Genomic DNA, 12,749 nt, shown 5'->3' with positions numbered 1-12,749 from the left:
ATCATGTAGGAGTCTGGAGGGAAAGCTGAAGGCTGTGGATTTTATGGATTTTATTACAAGTGCTATAGGAAAGAGTGGTGGTATTATTTTTGTTTCTTCATTATACTGAAGTTTTCATTTGTTTCAAGTAAATATATAACAAGGTTTCTACAGAAAAACTCAGCTTCAATTCCTGGACTAGGAGCTTCGTGGTGGTGCAACCTGAGCAGTTGCACAGGGCCAGCACTCTAAGGGCTCCATGCTTGATTTAATGCCCTACTGTTGGGTCCTGCAAATTGTACAGCCTGCCCTGTCCTTTTTTTTTTTTTTTTTTTAATTTTTTGTTAATGTTTATTTCTAAGAGAGAGAAAAATACAGACGGCCAGCAGGGTAGGGGTAGAGAGAGAGGGAGACGCAGAATCTGAAGCAGGCTCCAGGCTCTGAGCTGTCAGCACAGAGCCCAATGTGGGGCTTGAACTCAAGAATGGGGAGATCATGACCTGAGCTGGAGTCGGTCACTAACCCACTGAGCCACCCAGGCTCCCAGCCTGTCCTGTCCTTCTAACGGGAAGATAAACATTCATTCGTGTTGTGGGAATTATGTAAGGAACACTTACTGGTCCCCATGGGGACCGGTGCTCACTCTCCCATGAGACTGGAGTCTATGGTATGGTAAGATGGATCCCCTCACACACTGGAGGTCCTGGGTTGGTCCCTATATCACCCTACGTAGTTATGGCTCTTTGCTGGTGCTGGTGCTGGTGCTGGAGCTTTTCCATTATACTTCTCCCCCACTCCTTCTGGTATAATCACCATAAGGGAAAGGGCGGGTGGGGGAGGGGGGTGCAAGAAAATCCCAGGAGAAAAAGAAAAGCCCCTTTTGCAGATAACTGCAAAGGGACACCTGAAGAGCCAGCCAGCCCTTCAACTTCACCTTCACACCAGCTGGGTGAAGGTCAGAGCTTGGAAAACAGGGTCTGAGTTAGCACGCGTGCAGACTGTGTAGAAAGAAGACAGGGAGGAAAACGGGTCGTCTCCAGGCCAAGGGAAGAATGAAAAGATGCAAGTGGGAAGAATGAAAAGATGCAAGTGGGAAGAATAAGGTTTCCAGCACCTTCAGGAGTTAGAAAACATTCCCCTCCTTCCTTCCCAAGTTAACGGGCACCCCCCCCCCAACCCCCCCGCCGCCTCGGCCTTTCATCTGGTCCAGGACCACTACTGTAAGGACTTTGCCGACCGGAATGGCGTAGGGCAAGTGGCAGGGCTGGTGCTGGCACTAGCGTGCGGATCCCGCCTCCTTCCTCCGGGAGGCTGTGGGAAGGAACCGCTGACCAGGCGACCAGACTGTGGGAAAACCCCGGGCCGCGCCTGCGCACTACTCCCTGCGTCTCTAGACTTTCGCTTTTCGGTTTCCTCCCAATTCTGCTCCTTCTCGCTCCCGGGCCGTTTCCCCGAAAGCACGTGGGGCGGCTCTTCTGAGCAGCCGAGTCCCTCCCGCCGCGCGCCAGGCCGGCTGTTTTGGAAACATTTCAAAGAGCCGGACTACCTGCACCTCCCAGTGTACCGCATCCTGGGCAGGCATGGGCTGCTCTCCAGAAAGCACAGGACTTCAAAAGCTGTTCACGACGGTGTTTGCATGATGAATGCTCACTATAGACATTTGTAGGGGGAAAAAAAGAAAAAATTGTATAGTAACCCACCACCCAGAAACTTAAACACTTTCAAATATTTTCCCTCCTTCCTTCTCTCTTTTTTCCCTTTCTATTTCCATGTGTTTACATTTCTATATGTTCTTATAGCAATAGGATAATACCTTCTATGTTTTCTATCCTGCATTAAAAAAATTTTTTTTTTATGTTTATTTTTGAGAGAGAGATAGAGCACGAGTGGGGGCGGAGCGGAGACAGAGAGGGAGACACAGAATCCGAAAAAGGCTCCATCCAGGCTCTGAGCTGTCAGTACAGAGCCAATGGAGGGATCTAACTCTGAACGGTGAGATCATGACCCGAGCCTAGGTCGGACACCCAACCGACTAGCCACCCAGGCGTCCCTCTATACTGCATTTTAATTTAATTTTATACGTGGGTATTTTCCAATGTAACTAAATAATCTTTGAAAGCATAACTTTCATATTCTAGCATATGAGTATCAAAAATCCAGAGAATTACTGGGAATTTTAGAAATCTTTTATTTTGAGGGCACCCGGGTGGTTCAGCCCATTAAGTATCTGATTTCAGCTCAGGTCATGATCCATGGTTCATGAATTCTAGCCCCACAGAGCCCTGCATCTGTCTCTGAGCTGACAGTGTGGAGCCCACTTCTGATCCTCTGTCTCCTTCTCTCTGCCCCTCCCCCCGTCTTGAAAATAAACTTTAAAAAAAAGTTTAGAATCCTTTATTTTAATCCTGTTATATTAACAGATTAACAAATATGGCTTATACCGATGCAGTGTAATTCCTACTAATGAAGTGTAATTCCTACAATTAGATATCTCAGTTACCAACATTACTACAACATTGGAAAAATATGCCTAAAATGCAATATGGTACTATAGATTTTTTTCATCAGATTTATAGCTGCCATTTTGAGACAGGCCAAGACCATAAAGACAAAACACAGAAGGAGTAAGTTTTTCATTGCAGGACAATGGTCTTGCACCACCTGAGAAATTCCACTTTCTAATTCGGTAGTAGGATGCTTTGCTTTCCCCCATAAGATCTGTATCCATGATCTACTGCTACATAACAAACCAAACTATCCCCAAAACTCAGAGGGGAATAAAACAACAACCATTTATCATTGCCTGTGAGTCTTTGGTAGACTGGGCAGTTCTGCTCATCTGGGTCAAATCTCTGATCTTGCTGTCTCACTTGCCTGAGGCCTAAGCCCTGACAGCTGCAGACTCAGTGGTGCTCTGCGTGGGCTTTTGTGCTGCAGCAGGCTAAGCTGACTTGCCTTGGAGGCAGGGCAGGGTTTGTGGAATGGAGTATTGTGAGGCCCCAGAGGCCCAGGCTCAGAATGGCACAATGTCACATCTGCTGTGCAATATTGGTCAAAGCAAGTCACAAGTCAGCCCAGATATGAGGGGTGGGAGAATCATCCCTGCCTCTTGGTGGAAGCAGCTACAGAGTCACATTGCAAATGAGTGCATAAGAGGAAGAGGATCATGTGGCCATTATTGAAAACAATCTACCAAAACATCCTTCCTAATTAATTCTAATGAGAATTATATAACTGATAATATCTTTTTGCCTTGGTTTGTAGGCTGCACTGTATTTTTATATTACTAGTTATTGTAGATATAATTAAATAAATAGAACTGAGCGACTGGAAATACAAGAAGGGATGAATGAAGGATAGGAATGATAGGGGCACCTGGGTAACTCAGTTGGTTACATGTCTGACTCTTGGTTTTGGCTCAGGTCATGGACTCACAGTCTGTGACTTCGAGGCCTGCATTGAGCTCTGTGCAGAATCTGCTTGGGATTTTTTCTCTCCCTGTCTCTCGGCCCCTCCCCTGCTCATTCATTCTCTCTCTCTCTCTCTCTCTCTCTCTCTCTCTCTCTCTCTCAAAATAAATAAATAAGCTTTTTAAAAAATTAGAAAAAAAAGAAGAGGAATGATACTGTCTTGATGACTTCCCCAACCAAAAATAAATTTGCTTCAAATAGGAGGTTTGGGATGGTTTCTAAGAATCTTTCCACTGTATCATCATGGGAATTTATGAGTTACTACAGTGCTTTCAATAACTCATCATAAAATGTGGCATCTAGGGGCTCCTGGGTGGCTCAGTCGGTTAAGCGTTGCACTTTGGCTCAGGTCATGATCTCGGTTTGGGGGTTCGAGCCCTGTGTTGGGCTCTGTGCTGACAGCTCAGAGCCTGGAGCCTACTTCAGATTCTGTGTCTTCCTATCTCTCTGCCCGTCCCCTCTTCACGCTTTGTCTCTTTCTCTCAATCTCAAAAATAAATAAACATTTAAAAATAAAAAAATAATAAATAATAAAATCTGGCATCTGGACTCCTCACATCTTTGCCCTTTAAATAAATGCCAGTTGAGGGATGGCAAATAATAAGTTTTATCTTACCTGCCATTTCTGATTGATTGCTGTGACTTACCAGATACAACATGGAAAGGTATTCAGAAGCTGGGCACTGGCAGCAAAGAGTACCCTGTCATTCGTTGCCTTTTTTTTTTTTAACTCAAATACAGGTCTTTGCATTTACTGTTTCAAGTTTTATCCAGCTGGTTTCAGCACAGCAACATTCTACCCCAAGATAATTTAGACTTTTGATTCTGTCATCTGTGAATTAGTCAGTTATTTCAGTGGGGGGAGGGGGAATCTCAGGGGCTTACAACAATGACAACAAACAAACACGTCTTACTCATGGGTATGTGGTTAGGCTAGACCAGTTCTGGTACGTTCGGGGGTGGGTGAAGGGGCTCCACGCAGCGTTTCTTCTAGGACTCAACCCGGAGGAGCAGTGGCTGCTTGAGCCTGCCATCTCCTAGAGCAGAGAAGGAGCATATAAGGACAAGTCAATCACATGGACCATTCAAAGTCTCAGGTTGGTTGGAGTGTGCCTCACATCTGCTTATATTCCACTACTCAACATGTCAAGGCCAAAGTGAACTGAGGCAAGGAGTGGGAAGGGAAAGAAAAAAAAAATGAAAATAAGGCAATCTACTGAACATGGTATTAGCTTTTTTTTTTTTTTTCCAGATTTGTGTCTTTTGCAAAGTTGACACTGTTGATATAGAGATAGAGTTTCCTAAACTGACTGTTCTAAGGGGGCCATCACACATTTGGGTCTTGTATTTCTGACTCTCTAGTTTTTGTTTGTTTGGTTGGTTGGTTGATTTGGTTTATTTGGCTGCTTTTTCATCAGTCGGCATATTAAATAATCACACTTACAAAATACATATAGTTTGCCCTCCAGGAACTTAGAATCTTAGAGGGAATAAGACTTGGACACTTCCAAAACCATTATATAGGGAGTGTGTGGTGATTGTCAACATAAATAGAGACACTTATATATCAGGTTATTTCAGAGACAAGATTAATCAGCACAGGCTGAGGTGGTTCCAGAAGGAGAATACAGGATTTTGGCTTAGTTTTAAAAGTTGGGTAAAGATTTCATAAGTAAAGTGACTAAGGGGCAGGACATGCCATTTACTTTGTGCAGTACTCGTCAATGGTATGGGCAAAGGGACAGAAACAGGAAAATTAAAACCTTGGATGGGGGGGGAGACAGGAAATAGAGTTTAGTTGGGTAAATGGGACAGGGGGGGACAAGACTGGAAAGAAAAGTGAGGACATTCTGTGGAAGATCCAGACTAGTAGACAAAGTTTGTGTTTATCATAAATGCAGTAAGAGTCGTCAAGGCCTTTGAGCATGGATTAAGGGTATCAGTGTGGTTAAAGTTTTAGAGAACTTAATTTGGCAAATATAGTGGAGAAGAAAGGGATGGGAAGAAGGTGGTGTACCTGGTACTTATGGTAACATTCCAGTGCTGAAGTGATGAGAGCTACAGAGTATGGTCAATGATGGTAAAACAAAGGAGGATAAAGGCACAGGGAAGGAGACACCCACAGAACTTGATAATAAGTGCTGACTTCCTAGAGTCACATTTACTCAAACATGGTCTGGGCCCTTCTGCAGGTGAGTAGGAGGGGAAAGCCTTTTTACAGTGGACTGGCATCTCTTTTTACAGAAGGCTGCTACTTTGGTAACAAGGGACATTGTTATCACAGGTGAGTGAATATGTGACAAGAAGTATATAGATGTGGGAAGAGAAAAATAATAGACACATGTATAAACACATCCCTGGAAAATTATTTAGATCCTTTTCCTACCTGAAGTTGCCTTATTATTCCAGTTCCCTCCGCTTCAAGGAGTCAATTTATCATATGGGCATACCTTCCAAGATCTAATCTAGGCTGGACTCAGGGATGCCTACCTGGGGGAGTGCCATTTAAGCTGAGTTTTTAACTAGGACATAAAAGATGAGTTAGCCAGAAAAGAGGATGGGGGAAGGGGATGTTGCCCCAAGTAATTTTCCAAATGGAGAACTGCTGGTGAGAAGGTCCTGAGTTTGGGGAAAGAGCTTGGCATATTTGCAAAACAAAAATGCTGAAGTATGGAAAGGAAAGAGTGGCACAAGATGGGGTTAGAGAAAGTGATAGTGGAACCAGGGCTTTGTACGCTCTATTAAGAATTTTGAATTTATAAGGGGTACCTGGGTCGCTCAGTGGGTTCATCGTCTGGCTCTTGATTTTGGCTCAGGTCATAGTCTCATGGTTCATGAGATTGAGCCCTGCACTGGGCTCTGCGCTGGGTGTGGAACCTGCTTAAGATTCTTTCTCCCTCTCCCTCTCCCTCTGCTCCTCCCTCCACCTCATAGGTGCAGGCACACATGCACGTATGCACTTTCTCCTTCTCAAAATAAATAGACGTTAAAAAGAAGTCATCATGGGATTTTTAAGTTGGCACACATGCTCTGCTTTGAAATCCAAAAGAAAATCACTCAAACTGTTCTAGAAGAATGGGTTAAAAGGGAATTAAGAGCAGGGTGCCTGGCTGGCTCAGGTGGTAGGGCATGTGACTCTTGATCTCAGTGTCGTGAGTTCAAGCCCCAGGTTGGGTATAGAGATTACTAAAAAAAAATGAACTTTTAAAAAAGGGTGGAATTAAGAGCTTAAGTGAAGCAGCCATTTGGGAATCTACCGCAATAATCCAAATGAGAAAAAAGTGCAGATGGTATAAGAGTTGTAAAGAAGTCGATGAGACTTGAGGAATGTTTAACAGGAAGAATCAGCAAGGCTCGAGGACCAGATGTGGTGGGTCAATATCAAAGATGACTCCTAGAAGAAGGCAATATCAAAGATGACTCCTAGCTCTCTGACACATGCTAACTCTAGGTAAAAAAAAAAAAGGGGGGGGGGTGGCAGTTTTGAAGAGAAAGATGATGAGTTGGTTCTGAATAGAACTAGTTTGCACAGTTTACCAGACATCCATGTGTTAAGTCCAGGGAAGACTATACACATGCGTGAAACTTACAGGAGAGGTGTGGACAGAATCCACATGTAGAAGCCCTTCACATCTAGAGGGAAATTGAAGTTGTGGGTGAGATCATCACTGACTGTGAGAAATGTAGGTAAAGCTAACCAACATCTGGACCCTGACAACATTTAACACTGAACGGTTTGGCAGTGGAGTGAAGCAGAGATGAAGAAGTGTGCCTGAGAGGTGGGAAGAAACAAGCAGGATGTCGTTGCATGGCCATGGAGGAAATGCTGAGAAATGGAGGCGCCACCTGTTTCTGAGTGGTCCAGTAAGGTGAGGACAGAAAAAGCGCCCCCCTGGGTTCAACAACACGCAGGTCAGCTGCTAAACTTTGCTTCTAGATAGACAACGTCCCCACCTGTGTCCTTTGTCTTGGGTTCAAGTTTGCGCCTCTGCAAATACAGACTTCCTTTTACTTGTTCTCTAAAATGTTTAGAGGTTACCGGCAGTCGGCCGAGTTGCAACACACAGGGGAAGCTTCACGTCAACCAACCCCCACCGCGGGGCTCGGCTCAAAGACTAGGGAAGGACCTCGCGGGCAGGCAGAGCGGCGGCTCCGGAGGGGAGAGAGCCCGCCCGAGGAACAGCCATGTCCGATTGGCGGATTGCAGCAGCCTCTCGGTGATTGGCGGAAGCGGAAGAAGGCGGGGCGCCGGGTGCAGTCTTTTCTCCCAGCTGGTACTTTCGTTTTCCTGCACGGAGTCTGCGGAGTGGCTCCGCCGGACCCGGGACGACGCCCGTTAGACCCCAGACCCAGTAGAGGTGACCCGGGTGCCCGGGAAAGGCAGCACTGCTGCGCCTCCGCCCACTGCTGCCCGACCCAGAGCTCAGAGTGAGTAGGCATGAGGTTCCGGGTGCCGGGGTGTGATATGCCAGGACCGCCTTGTCGGGGCCTGGTAGCCGGACGGAGAGGACGGGCTTTGCAGGTGAATCCGTCATCCCGGAAAGAATGCGTACCCAATATCACAGGTGTTCTTGGTGACAACTCGATTGTTCCTGGCAGTCGTGCTCTGGCAGTAAAGATGTCTTCTGAAATAGAATTTTCCCACATAAAACACTACATTTCCCCGTTTACCTCCACTTTTCCTCCTTCCCGCCCCCTTCCACGACAGTCATCTTTTCTTCTTTTCACAGAAAAGTTTTCATTTGCCGCGTGCCATCCTTGGAGAGCTGTCTAAGTTAGACGCTCACATCCTGTGCACGCAAACCCAACAGTCTTGGCACCTGACGTGAATAGCTGCTGTTTGGGTTGGATCCTTAGCCCCTTGCTGGGACACAGGTGACAGGTCAGTAATTGTTCATGGAAGCGAATGAATGAGTGCATAATTTTGGAAATTTAATTCTGATTCTATGTTTAATTTTTTTTAATATTTATTTTTGGGAGAGAGACTAACAGAGTGTTAGTGGGAGTGGGAGTGGGAGAGGATCAGAGGGAGAGGGAAACACAGAATCTGAAGCAGGCTTCAGGCTGTGAGCTGTCAGCACAGAGCCCGACGCAGGCTCCAACTCACTAACGGTGAGATCAGACCCGAGCCCAAGTCAGTCGCCCAAGGGACTGAGGCACCCAGGCACCCCTGCATCTGTGTTTGAAGATGAAGGAATGTAGGGACGCCGGAGGCTTAATCGGTTAAGCGTTAGTTAAGTTTTGGACTTCAGCTTAGGTCACAGTCTCCTGGTTTGTGAGTTCGGGCCCTGCGTTGGGCTCTGTGCTGACAGCTCAGAGCCTGGAGCATGCTTCAGATTCTGTGTCTCCCTCTCTTATCTGTCCCTCCCCTGCTCGCACTCTGTCTCGATCTCGCTCTCAAAAATAAATAAACTTAAAAAAATATTTTTAAAAAAGATGAAGGAACTTAATGTCTTTCAGGAATATAAAAGTTCCTGCAAACCCCCATATTAGTCTTTGAAAAAATTGTGTCTAATACTGAAGAGTTTGTGTGTATGTGTGTGTGTGTATATATATATGTGCACATATATATGGTTGACTGCATTGGATATTGTTTGTGTAAGTTGGAGAGGTTGTTTTTATGGGACAGAAATAAGATGAGCCTCCAGCACAATCCAGTATGCGACCGCTGCTTAATGAGGATGCAGAACTCAAACTTGGTGAAGTATAATATGGTTGGCCCTTTACATTCTAATTCACTATGAAATATACCAGATTTTAATTCAAACTTAGTACATACTATGTGCAGGACACTGTCCAATGTACAGAGAATGCTTAAACAAAAAGAGAGTAAGAAGACATGGTCCCAGCAACTCTGAAACTTACATCATGCAGGGGAGAAATCATAGAGGTTAATAAGGAACTGATGGTCTAATAGAGGGTACAGAATGCAGTGAGGCACAAGTCAAAGAAAGCTGTCTCTGGATGAGTCTTAGCTTTAGGAAGAGGGGGCACCATATCTACCTTTGAATGCCGGTAGGATTTAGAGAGGCAGAACTTTGTGGGGAGGCTGTTTTCAAGGGTGAGTGACAGCTGGAGCAAAGTGAAAATGGTGGGCATAGCCAAAACACTGTAGAGAATTTGGTGAATGATTTGCTCTGTTGATGGATGAAAATAGGGTAAGGGTGCAAATCAGCCTAGGAATGGGCAAACTAGAAGTTTTGAACAAGACAGGGATGTGGTCTATGTGTACAGCAGGAGGCTGGATTGAAAGATAATGTTGGAATGTTTTGTTTTGTTTTGTTTTAGCATAGACAATCTTTATTGGCAGATGTTAAGAGTGCAAAATGGTGGGGCATCTGGGTGGCTCAGTCAGTTAAGCGTCCAACTTCAGCTCAGGTCATGATCTCACAGTTTGTGAGTTCGAGACCCGCGTTGGGCTGTGTGCTGACAACTCAGAGCCTGGAGCCTGCTTCAGATGCTGTGTTTCCCTCTCTGCCCCTCTCCTGTTTGTGCTCTCAAAAATAAAATAAACATTAAAAAAATTGAGAGTAAAAAATGGTGACAAATCCAAAGGGATGGGAAAGGAGGTGGGGCATGGTTCCCCTTTGTCCAAGTGAGGACCCTATAATCAGGCCAATGGGCTGGGAGCACTTGACTGTGGCCACTTTGGGTCCAGCACCCTTCAAAGAACAAGCTCCTAGACAGGAGGTTCCTCACAGAACACGGGAAGGGAACAACACCCCAGAAGAGGCATGGGCTGTGTCCCACACCCTGGTAGCCTAGCTTCTGCCCACTACACAGCTTGACAGCTTGGGGTAGGGGTGTTTGGGGACTGGGCTAAACTTATCCCTCTGAAAACCCAGGTATCTGCCTCCTGCCTCAGTCCCCCCTCCACATCCCCCCGCCCCACAGTGATTAGCCAGGTTGGATGGCCTAACAGGGCCTAGCCCAACCCAAAGTGAATAGTTCATATAATATACCATATTTTAGCCATTGTGTGGGTTGCAGGCCTTTGGAGACTGTAGGGATCACTGTGGGCTGACCCTAGCCAAACAACCCTTTCTAGGCCACAGAAATCAACCCAAGGTCTTGAGACTATAGAGGGGGAGTCAGCCTAACATTGGAATTTGAGCCAGGTACCTGGGGGATGATCTTGTCACTCCTTGCGTTGGTTACAGATTTTGTGAGAAGATGATATGGCTTCTAGATTTGTTTACATGAATTTGTTAATTGCCTGTTCCATGCCAGGTGCTGTGTCTGTATGAGTTCATCCAGTCTTAACAACCACACCGTTGATAGGGAATTGAGTTTCTTGAGGTCATGCATGTAATAAGAGGTGCTGTACCCCCTCTGGCTGACGCTCTGGCCAGCCTATTTACTTTAGGCATATACTTATTAAACACCTTGCAGGATGGGAGAGAGCCACAGATTTGGAATCTCTCACTCAGGTAAAATTAATTTGAAGTGAAAAATCAAATTCCTATAACAGGTGTGCCAAAGGGTGGGTTTGTGTCCATTTCTACTGGGATTTGTGAAGGTAACTAAGCTTTATAGTCCCACCATATCCTTACTTTTCTTTGGAAGGAAATTTGTGGAGTAGACATGACTTCATGCCTGCACATGTGTGCTGGCCAGCCAGGACTCGTGACTCTTCCATACCCTGCTTAAAAATCCAGACCCTTCCTCAGAGGCCTGGGAAGACAAGATTCATATATACCCACTCTGCATATTGCCAGCTGTGCACTAATCCTAAATTACGCTGTGGTAATGAGAGGCTCTTTGTTTTCCTCATAGATGTGAGGACTTCCTTAAATCAGGTTTTTGTTTTCATTTCCTTAGAACTGCTGTGCAAAAACTGACTCACAGTTATCCAAATAGGTAGTATTACTTTATCGTTTGAAATTATATTTCACAATGTTGTTTCAGTCTTTAAAAATTATTACTGAGCGGCGCCTGGGTGGCTCAGTGGTTAAGGGTCTGACTTTGGTTCAGGTCATGATCTCGCAGTTTGTGAGTTTGAGCCCCGTGTCAGGCTCTGTGCTGACAGCTTGGAGCCTGAGGCCTGCTTCAGATTCTGTGTCTCCCTCTGTCTCTGCCTGTCCCACACTTACAATCTGTGTCTGTCTCTCAATATAAATAAATATTTTTAAAAATTAATTAAAAAAAAAGCATAGGGATAAAGCCCTTTGATTAAAAACAATAAAAAATAAATAAAAATAAAAATTATTACTGAGATTAAGAGTTGTGCCAGTTTTATTGTTTGTAGTAGGCCAAAAAGAAAATATATCTTTTTTAAAAGGTAGAAGACAAAAATAATTCATTTTACCATATGAATCACAAAATATAAAATACCAGTTTAAAACTCTTTGAGTTAAATTATAAATGTACTGTATTTTTAAGAGGACAGCTTGTGGAAAGTTCTTATGATTTGTCCTAAAGCAAATGTAATTAAATAATGTTTTCTATGTTTTATTTGATAAAAGTGCAGATTCATTTTGAAGGCATATTATATACCCAGCACTATTCTGGAGATATAGTGGTGAACAATCCACCCACCTTCCAATTTCTTCCCTTTGTGTGGGGAAAACAGACAGTAATCAAAATAAAAAAGACAATAGGGGCACCTGGGTGGCTCTGTCGGTTAAGCATCTGACTCTTGATTTGAGCTCAGGTCATGATCTCACGGTTTGTGAGACTGAGCCCTAGGGTTGCGCTCTGCACTGAGAGTGCAGAGCCTGCTTGGGATTCTCTCTCCCTTTCCTTTCCATCTCTCTCTACCCCTCTCCCGCTTGCTCACACATATGCATGCTCTCTCTTTCTCTCTCAAATAAACATTAAAAAAATATGTATGCATATGGTAGGTTAGATGGTGGTAAGTGCTATGGAGAAAAATGCATCAGGGCAGAGGGATAGTATTCTACGAAGTGAGAGGTGATGTCAGTTTAAAAAAGGTGTCCAGAAAAGGTTTCCCTTTTATGTTGACATTTGAGCAAAGGCCTGAAGATGTGTTTTCTGGAGAAGAAAAAAAAATATGAACTCCCAAACCTCAGTAAAAAACAGGTTTCAGACTATAAGCACCATTTAAATAATATATTTCAGAGACAAATTATGTTTTGGGTTAAGATATTTAAGGAAGCAGAGGTGCCTGGGTGGCTCAGTCGGTTGAGCGTCTGACTCTTGGTTTTGGCTCAAGTCATGATCTCATGGTTTCATGAGTTCAGGCCCCATGTTGGGCTCTGTACCGGGTGTGCAGAGCCTGCTTGGGATTGTCTCTGTCTCCCTCTCTTTCTGATCCTCCCCCACTCACACTGTCTCTGT

General features: G+C 44.7%; 1 protein-coding gene across 1 annotated transcript in view; it reads left to right on the top strand.

Moving 5' to 3' along the window:
- The first annotated feature begins 7,739 nt into the window (after window positions 1-7,739).
- Window positions 7,740-12,749, top strand: part of STAT1 (signal transducer and activator of transcription 1) — a 42,363-nt gene continuing 37,353 nt past the window's right edge. Inside the window, exons 1-2 of the mRNA XM_015077630.3 lie at window positions 7,740-7,877; window positions 8,180-8,331. The gene's annotated coding sequence lies outside the window, so the exon portion shown is untranslated. The remainder of the gene's footprint in view (window positions 7,878-8,179; window positions 8,332-12,749) is intronic.

This window comes from Acinonyx jubatus, chromosome C1 (genome assembly GCF_027475565.1).
Source record: "Acinonyx jubatus isolate Ajub_Pintada_27869175 chromosome C1, VMU_Ajub_asm_v1.0, whole genome shotgun sequence".
Classification (NCBI taxonomy): domain Eukaryota; kingdom Metazoa; phylum Chordata; class Mammalia; order Carnivora; family Felidae; genus Acinonyx; species Acinonyx jubatus.
Note: the sequence above shows the minus strand (reverse complement) of the source record. Positions and strands in the feature narration are given on the sequence as shown.